This window comes from Puma concolor, chromosome D3 (assembly GCF_028749965.1).
Source record: "Puma concolor isolate L17-30 chromosome D3, mPumCon1.1.hap2, whole genome shotgun sequence".
NCBI classification, from domain to species: domain Eukaryota; kingdom Metazoa; phylum Chordata; class Mammalia; order Carnivora; family Felidae; genus Puma; species Puma concolor.
Window position 1 is genome coordinate 28,085,699 of NC_141678.1, and position 9,649 is coordinate 28,095,347.

Below are 9,649 nucleotides of genomic sequence, written 5' to 3' on the forward strand. Positions count from 1 at the left end.
TATCTTTATCTATCTATCTATCTATAAGAACACATATACTCGTCGGCTAGATTTTAAAAGTATTAACATTTTGTCATATCTGCTTTATCTCTTTTTTTTTCCTTTGCGCAAGTGTTTTCCAGCACAGCCCAGAAACATTTTATCCTTAAATATTCTAGGAGACATTAAAATGTAAAAATTTTAAAATATTACCCCAATCCAGCGATCACATCTGACAGTATAACAAACAACAGAACACAATTCCTTTCAATCATCTGACATGAGCTGGCATTAGGTTTTCCCCGAGGGTTCCAGAGACGCCCCTCCGCGAACATTTCGAATCTCGCTCTGGGACCAGGCCCACTTCCCAGCCCCCCAGCAGGCAGTGTGGGCAGCAGTGGCAGACAGACACTGCCCCCGTGTGGCTCTTTCCAGCCCCAGAGAAAGGCCTCTGCATGGGGGGACCTTCACGCTCCAGCAAACCTATTCATAACCAGAAAGACATTTATTTTACTTTGAAAGAGTTTAGAAAGAAACATAAAGCATTTCAACCAAACTGCTTTTTACGTTACTGATTTTTTATTTATGAGGAAAATGGTCCAGATCTATTATTAGGACCCTCACTCTGCAAGGCACACTTAAAACAGGGGCTCCCTGACGAACAGACTTGCCTCACTTCTCCAGCTGCACCGTCACAAGACACCCACGATCCTTCTAGGCAGCAGGATCAAGACCGTCTCCCTCTTTCACTTTTTGATTTGGATTTCTGGTGTGTGTGTGTGTGTGTGTGTGTGTGTGTGTGTGTTTAATGTCACATAATTCATACACCACCACCCTTTTAAAGTGTATGATTTAGTGATTGTTACTATATTTTAAAATCTGTGCAACATCGTGAACTATCTGGTTCCAGAATCTTTTCATTAAATCCCCCAAAAGCTCCATACCCCATCAGCAGTCACTCCCCATTACCCTCCTCCCCCTACTATCTCCCCCCACAACCACAAATCTACTTTATGTCTCTATAGCTTTTCTTATTCTGGACATTCAATAAATGGAGTCATACAATATGTGGCCTTTTGTGTCTGACTTCTTCCACTTTGCCTAACGTTTTCAAGGTTCATCCATTTATAGCATGAATCAGAACTTTAATTCATTTTTATAGCAGAATAATATTCCATTGCATATATATACAACATTTTGTTTGTCCACACTTCAGTGGATTGGCATCTGGGTCATGTCCATCTTTTGTCTCTTATAAACAATGCTGTTAGGAACAGCTGTGTACAAGTTTTTGCATGGGCATATGATTTCAGTTCTCTTGGGTATATCTATAGGTGTCGAATTGCTGAGTTTTATGGTGACTCTGTGTTTGACTTTTTGAGTAACTGCCAGACTGTTTTCCATAGCAGTGGAAATGTTCTCATTAGCAATGTATGAACGTTCTCATTTCCCCATGTCCTTGTTATGGTATATCTTTTTGATTATAGCGACCCTAGTGGGTGTAAAGTAATATCTCATTGTGGCTTTGATTTGCATTTCCCTGATGGCTAATGATGTTAAGCATCTTTTTATATGTTTAGTGTCCATTTTTATACCTCTTTGGAGAAATATTTATTCAAGTCCTTTGCCTATTTTTAAACTGGATTATTTAGCTTTTTATTGTTGGATTGTAAAAGTTCTTTACATGTTTTGGATACCAGTCCCTCATCAGATACACAATTTGCAAGTATGTTCTCCCATCTTGTGGGTTGTCTTTTCACTTTCTTGATGGTGTCCTTTGAAATACAAAAGTATTTCAATTCTGATGATGTCCAATTTATCTATTTTCTTCTTTGGTTACTTGAACTTTTGGTATCATTTATCTAAACCATTGCCAAATTCAAGGTCATGAAGATTTATACTTATGTTTTCTTTGAACAGTTTTATAGTTTTAGTTCTTATCCTAGTTCTAAGTTCTTTCTTTAGATCTTACCAGTCCTGATCAATTTTGAGTTAATTTTTGTATAGGGTGTGAGACGGGGATCCAACTTCATTCTTTTACATGTGGATATATCCAGTTCTTCCAGCATGATTTGTTGAAAAGACTTCTTTCCCCCATTGAATTATCTGGCATCCTCATCAAAAATCTGATTAACCATAAATGTGAGGGTTTATTTGTGAACTCTTGATTCTATCCCATTGATCTATATGTCTATCTTTATACCAGTAACTCAGAGTCTTGATTATTGTAGCTCTGAAATAAATTTTGACATCAGAAAGTATGAATCCTCCAACTTTGTTCTTCTATTTCAAGATTTTTGGTTATTCTGGGCCCCTTTAATTTCCATATGAATTTTAAAATCAGCATGTCAATTTCCCCAACAAGGTCGAATTGCATTGGATCTCTAAAACAGTCTGGGGGTATTGCCATTGTTACAATATTACATCTTCTAATCCACAAATACAAGATGTCTTCCCATTTACTTATGTCTTCTTTAATCTCTTCAACAATGTTTTGTACAAGAGCACTTCTTTGCAAGTGCAAAGAGCTAGTATGAGTGCAAGAGCACTTCTTTGGTTAAATGTATTCCAAGTATTTTATTATTTTCATGCTATCTATCGTACATGGAACTGTTTGCTTACTTTCATTTTCAGATTGCTCATTGCTAGCGTGTAGACACCGAATTGATTTTTGTATATTGATCTTGTATCCTGCAACTTTGCTGAACTTGTTTATTAGCTCTAATCACTTTTTAAAATTCTTTAGGATTTTCCATATATGAGATATGTTATTTGCAAATAGCTTCATTTTTTCTTTTCTAATCTGTCTGCTTTTTATTTGATTTTTTCTTTTTTAAAAAAGATTTTATTTTTAAGTAATCTCTACACCCAGTGTGGGGCTCCAACTTATAACCCCAAGATCAAGAGTTGCATGCTCCACTGACTGAGCCAGCCAGGTGCCCTGGCTGAATTGCCCAGACTAGAAGCTTGAGTACAATTTTGGGTAGAGTGGCAACAGGGAATATCCTTGTCTCATCTTATTCTTACATCTTAAATTGTAAGCTGTGAGGTTTTTTGGTAGATACCCTTTATCAGGTTGAGGAAGTTCCCTTATATTCCTGGTTTGTTTGTTTGTTTGTTTGTTTGTTTGTTTTTAATACAAAGCTTGCTAGATTCTGTCAAGTGCTTTTTTTCTGCACCTGTTGTGATGGTCAGGCATTTTTTGTTCCTTTAGTCCATTATATGGTTATTGCATTGGTTGATTATTGAACCAACATTTGTGATACAAATGTCACTTGGCCATGGTATATAATTCTTTTTTAGATGCTGCTGGATTTGATTCACTAGTTTTTGTTGAAGATTTTGATATCTATATTCTTAGGGGATATAGGTTTGTAGTTTTCTTTTTTTTGTGATGCTTTTGTCTGATTTTACAATCAGGGTAGTTCTGGTCTCATAGCATAAGTTGGGAGGTGTTCCCGCTTCTTCAGTTTTTTGGGAGAGTTTGTTGTGTTCATGAATTTCACTATCTGGCCCTGGGCTTTTCATAGGGAAAGTTTTTGATTACTAATTGAATCTCTTTACTTGTAAGTCTATTCGAAATTTCTATTTCTTCTTGAGTTAGTTTCAGTAGTTTCTATCTTTCTAGAAATGTGTCTACTTCATCTAGGTTACCTAATGTGTTGGCATATATATTCCTTTCTTATTGCACTAAAATAAATGATCACAGATTTGCTGGCTTAAAGTTTAATATTATTGAGCTCCTGAGGTTAGATATCTGAAATGAATTTCGCCGAGCTAAAATTAAGATGCCTGCAAGGCTACTTACCGTCTTCTTCTTCTTCTTTAAGTTAATTTATTTATTTTGAGAAAGAGAGGGAAAGAGAGAATCCCAAGCAGCTCCACAATGACAGTGCAGAGCCTGACTTGGGGCTCAAACTCATGTACTGTGAGATCATGACCTGAGCCAAAATCAAGAGTCAGACACTTAACTGAAACTTACCTGACCAAGCCACCCAGGTGCTGCTACATACCTTCTGAAGTCTCCAGGGCACAACGTGTTCCTTTGTCTTTTCCAGCTTCCAAAGTTCACTCGTATTCTTTCAAGCCAGCAGTGTAGTATCTTCAAATCTCTGACTCTAACCCTCCTGCCCCCTTTCTTTTATAAGGACCTACATGATTGCATTGGCCCACTCAGATCACCCAAATTAATATCCCCCATATCAAGACCCTTGATTTAATCATATCTTCAAAGTTTCATTTGCCACGTAAGGCAACATATTTATGGGTCCCAGGGGTTAAGACGTTGAATTTTAGGAGGAGCATTATTCTTGCCACCATGGCATTCAATTGTTAGTAGTATTCCTTCCTAGTCGTGTTTAATTTCTGTAACATTGGCAATAATGTCCTCTCTCTCATTCCTGATTTTAGTAATTTATGTCTTCCCTTCTTTTTTGGTCAGTGTAGCAAAAGATGATCAACATTGTTGATCTCTTAAAAAAAATCAACCTTTGATTTTGTTGATTTCTCTATTGTTTTTCTATTCTTTTTAATGTATTTTAATTCCAGTCTTCATTATGTTCTTCCTTTGGCTTGCATTAGGTTTAGTTTGCCCTTTCTTTTCCAGTTTCTTAAGGTGGAAATTTTAGGTTATTGATTTGAAAATTTTCTTTTTTCCTAATATAGGTGCTTAGAGCTTTAAATTTCTTTCTGAGTACTGTGTTAGCTGCATCATGTAAGTTTGTTGTATTTTTTATTTTCATATATCACAAAGTATTTTCCAATTTCCTTTATGATTTCTTCTTTGATACAGTGTTTATTTAGCTCAATGTTGTTTAATTTCCACATACTTGTGCATTTCCCAAATTTCCTTCTGATTATTGATTTCTAACTTTATGCCGTTGTGGTTGGAGAAGATGATTTGTATGATTTCTATCTTTTAAAATTATTGAAACCTGTTTTATGGCCTCATAGAGGATCTATCCTGAAGAATGTTCCACGTGAACTTGAGAAGAATGTAATCACCTCTTTAAAGGTCACATCTCCTGGGATGCCTAGGTGGTTCAGTTGATTAAGCGTCCAACTCTCGGTTTTGGCTCAGGTCATGATCTCACAGTTTCATGTGTTTGAGCCCTGCATTGGGCTCCGCGCTGACAGCGCAGAGTCTGCTTGGGATTCTCTCTCTCCCTCTCTCTTTGCCCCTCCCCCACTCCTACTGTCTCTCTCTCAAAATAAACAAACTTAAAAAAATGTTTTAATCTTAAAAAGTAAATAAATAAAGGTCTCATCTGTAAACAAAGTCACATTCCAAGGTACTGGGGGTTAGGATGTACGAATGTTCAGACCACACAACTCAGCCTATAACAATGCGCAATTCATCTCATATGTCCACGGCACCTGGCACATGTACAAACTCACACATATACCGAAACCGATTGTAAGGTAATGATCATAGTGTTATGCACGGAATCACCCAGCAGCCACAGCCTTTACTGGAGAACATGTTCTGAGACACGGCATGTCCTGCTTCCATCTCACCACTAGAGGGAAGTAAGTGCCCACGAACTCAGAGCCCGGGACCCTCCCTGGGGAGGTGGCACTCTGAACCGCGCCTTCATCACCAGGATGTTCTGAGTTTTCCTCTTTTCTCTGTGCCCTGCTGACCCAACATCATTAGTATGGGCCCCTGCTGTCATCAGTGAGGGGAGAAAACCATCTGTCCCCAGGCTTATTCTGTGTAGGATCACCGTCCGTACACACGCCTTGAAGGACAGTCACCACCATGTCCTAGAGATGGATTGCAGGAACCTGAGGCTCAGGACAGATTCTAGATGGATTTAGAGAAGCCAGCGAGTTCACTGAATTCCAAGTGGTGGTATTACTGGCTAGTAATCTCCTGCAATAAGACAGGGAAAGGGGCTTCTCTGTCACTTCTCTTGAACCTCCTGTGCCAATTTTCTGGTACTCCCAGGCACCCTTTCTCTCTAACCAAGGGCTCCTCGATGCCACCTCCCTCTCAATAACTGCACTGTCCAAATTGTTGAGCCCTTAGCTCAGCTTTCTGCAATGCACTTGAAGGTGGCCCTTGCCCAGGGATGACCCGGGGGTTGGGTGGCATTGCATCTGATCCCCGTTCCTGTAAGAGGCCACTTTCCATTCCGGGATGTCAGGGGAGCACACGCTTCTCTTAAGAGAGTATCTGGCTGAGTTTTACTCTCAGTTTTACCCTGTGATTTAAGGTCTCCATGGCACTTCAATCTGGGGGGACCACTGGCTGCTAATGGAGTACTGGCCCAAATGAGCACACAGGTTACCTCATTGGTGTCCCAGGTGACCAAGTGTGTTGGGAGCATGAGGAAAACTAAATGGACCCTTGGAGCTAAAATGACTTGGGGTTACTGCCAAACCTCTTCCAAGTGTAACAAAAAATCTAAGATGTTAACATTCATAAAAGCAGGAACTTTTCAAACCTCTGAAAGCACCCTCCTTGCACTTTTGTTCACATCAACAATGTTCACAACAGCCAAAAGGTGGACCAAAAGGTCCACAGACAGAAGAATGGACAGACACAATGTAGTATATCCATACATTGGAATGGTGTTCAGCCTTAAAGAGGAAGGAAATTGTGACACCTGCTACAACATGGATGAAGCTTGAAGACATTATGCTCAGTGAAACAAGCCAGATAGAAAAGGACAAATACTGTGTGATTCCATTTATATGAGGTCTCCTAGAGTCATCAAATTCATAGAGACAAAAAGTGGCAGGTGGCTGCCAGGGGCTGCTGGAGGGAGAGGAGAATGGGGAGTTAGTGCTTCATGGGGACAGAGTTTCAGTTTTGCAAGATGAAAGAGTTCTGGAGATGGATGGTGGAGGTGTTTGCTCGATGTGAATTTACTTAATGCTACTGAACTGTACACTTAAAAATGGTTAAAATGATAAGTTTTATGTCATTTTTTTTTTTTACCATAGTCTGAAAACAACCACACACAGAAAGTACTCTCTTAAGACGGTGCTCCATCAAGAAGGGACCATGAGACCTAGGAGCTGGCTTTGTCCTTCCCAGCTTGGAAAGGTCCTCTACAGGCTTGTGGGGAGGCAGCGAACAGAGGCAGAGGTTCCAAGTCATATGCACACTGTGGAAGGAGCATCACACCCACAGCATGAGAGAAAGAGTCTTTTCAACTCCAGGCCACAGAGGAGGACTGAAGGCTGGTCTGGAGCACATCTAGGGGGCCCTATGATCCTCCCAAGAGCCTGGGTGGGGAGGTCAGCTGTGTGCACACTCTCGCAGTGACATTCAGTAGGATGGCAAACCCCAGGGGAGTGAGGGAGGTTGTCTTACATGCCAGGTGGGACAGTGTTCCCGGGTGGAGATCCCCCTCTTTCTATATTCCTCACTTGGGTGATGGGTCCAAGGAGAGGTGGCCAGAATGGGAGCAGGCGTGATGTCTCATCCGTATCGAGTTTGTTTGCAAGGGCGATCTGCCAGGCACAGGAGCAGGAGTCACCCCTCAGCCCAGGGAACCTCCGGTGACTGCTGAGGACCCCCAGTGGCTGCACAGAGCTTCCCTCTGAGAGTCTCAGCCCTGGCCCTGCTGCCAAGAGGAGAGCGGGGTTCAAGAGATAGGTGAGCGGGGAAGATAGGTGGCCCCTTCTGTGGCCCGTTCTCCTGGACAGTCCCAGAGGGTCATGGCCAGATCCTAGTGTGTTTCCACCCCAAGAGGGTCTCAGAGGCCACATGTACTTCTACATGCACTATATCTTTTTTTAGAAGGAAAATAGAAGTGGATGCCAGACCAAAGCCATCCCTTCTGGACCCTGTTCTGCTGCTCTGTGGTGTCACCTGGCCTGGAGAAAACAGGGAAAGTGGCCATACCCTAATTGGGAGGTGCTTCCGCCAAAGCCCAGGCTGGTGGGTGTGACATTCAGGCTCTCAGATGCTTGTTCGGGGTGCAGGAAGCTGTGTGTCATGGCCTCATAAACACTGCCTGGGGTCCCCCCTCACATAACTGGGAGTCCTTGGGTGCTGGGAGCCTGCTGCCACGCACCTGTGTGGCCAGCGTGCCAGGCCCAGCTCTTGGGGTGGGCCTAGGCAGCCCGCTGGGCACCTGCTGCCACCTCCACACGCTGCTGTCTTGTGTGGCCTCGGGTGGTCGACCTGTTGTCTCTACTTCACAGGTGAGGTGCTGTCTGGTGTTCCTAGGCACAAGGAAGGCTGGGAAGAGCTTTATGTAGAAAATATGTGTTAGATGAAACTTGTCCAAGCCTAAGTCAGCCCTGTTGGCTGTGAGTTAAATGTTAAAGAATCAGCAATATAGGGGTGCCTGGGTGGCTCAGTCGGTTAAGCTCAGGTCATGATCTCATGGTTCGTGGGTTCGAGCCCTGGGTTGGGCTCTGTGTTGACAGCTCAGAGCCTGGAGCCTGTTTCAGATTCTGTGTCTCCCTCTCTCTCTGCCCCTCCCCCACTTGTGCACATGCAGTTTCTCTCTCTCTCTCTCTCTCTCTCAAATATAAACATTAAAAAAGAATCAACAGTATATATTCAATACAGTGTCTTTACCACAAATATACATATGTTATGTATTGATTGATGAATGGATGTCACGGCCAGCGGCTCGTGAGAGGCCCTACTTTCCCTGGGAACAGCAGTTCAGTATTTGCAGGTTAAAGGTTTGGGTAAGACAGTTCCAAACAAGGTTGGATTCCTGGAGTGCTGCGTCCTCATTCCCCTGAGCACGGCACTCTCCCCAGCCTTCCCGGACCCCTGAACCCCCAAGAGCCCTGAGTGACAGAATTGACACTGCAGAGGGTCTGTGCCCCAGCACACCAGCCAGGGAGGATGTGACGTCTTTCTTCTCCCAAGATTAAAAGACAATGCCATTTTAACAAAAGCAGAGCATTGCTGACACTCATGACTACCACAAACAAAGACATTTTCATGTGATAAATGCTCCTTCTGGATGACAGCAGATGAGCAAGGTTGGTCCCTGCTTCCGTGAGTTACCTGGACAGCTCCATCTGGGAGCTACTGGGGCAGAAAGGGGACCCCACACCTCCTGCCTCCTATCCCCTCTCCTCGCCTAAACTTCCCCACTGTTGAACTTCTTTGCCCCAATTCCCACACATTTAACTGCCCTCTTGCACATGAAAGCATTTCAGTTCCATGGATGATGCTCTTGGTTCCCTACCCCTGTCTTGGCATTCAAAGGCAGTACCCCAAGGCCAGAATGCTGTCATTTCTGCCTGTGGCTGCACGTTTCTGTACAATAAATAAATGCTTTCTCATGACCAGAGGCACGGGGCAGCCCAAGTGTTCACACGCAGCAGGCCAGACCTCACCGAACCCCACCACCGAGGAGCCCACAGGTGTAAAGACAGGCTTTTGATCCACGGTGGATGCCTGCCCACCCGCCACCAGGCTGGGGAATGTGGAGGGGACAATCCAGAGACACTGCCATCCTGCCAACACCTGAACTGGTGTCAGGGCTGCTCAAGGCCGTTTGCAACATGAAAGGGTGGTGACGGGGCCACACACCATCACCCTCCGGGACTCTGGGCAGAGGCGGGTGGTCAGCTCAGTGGCGGGAACAAGTACATGAAACAAGAATGGCATTGAACTTGACACAGATCTCGGTGATAAAAAGGCAGCTGGAACAATGGGGGGAAAGCCAGAACCAGGGGGTGCAAG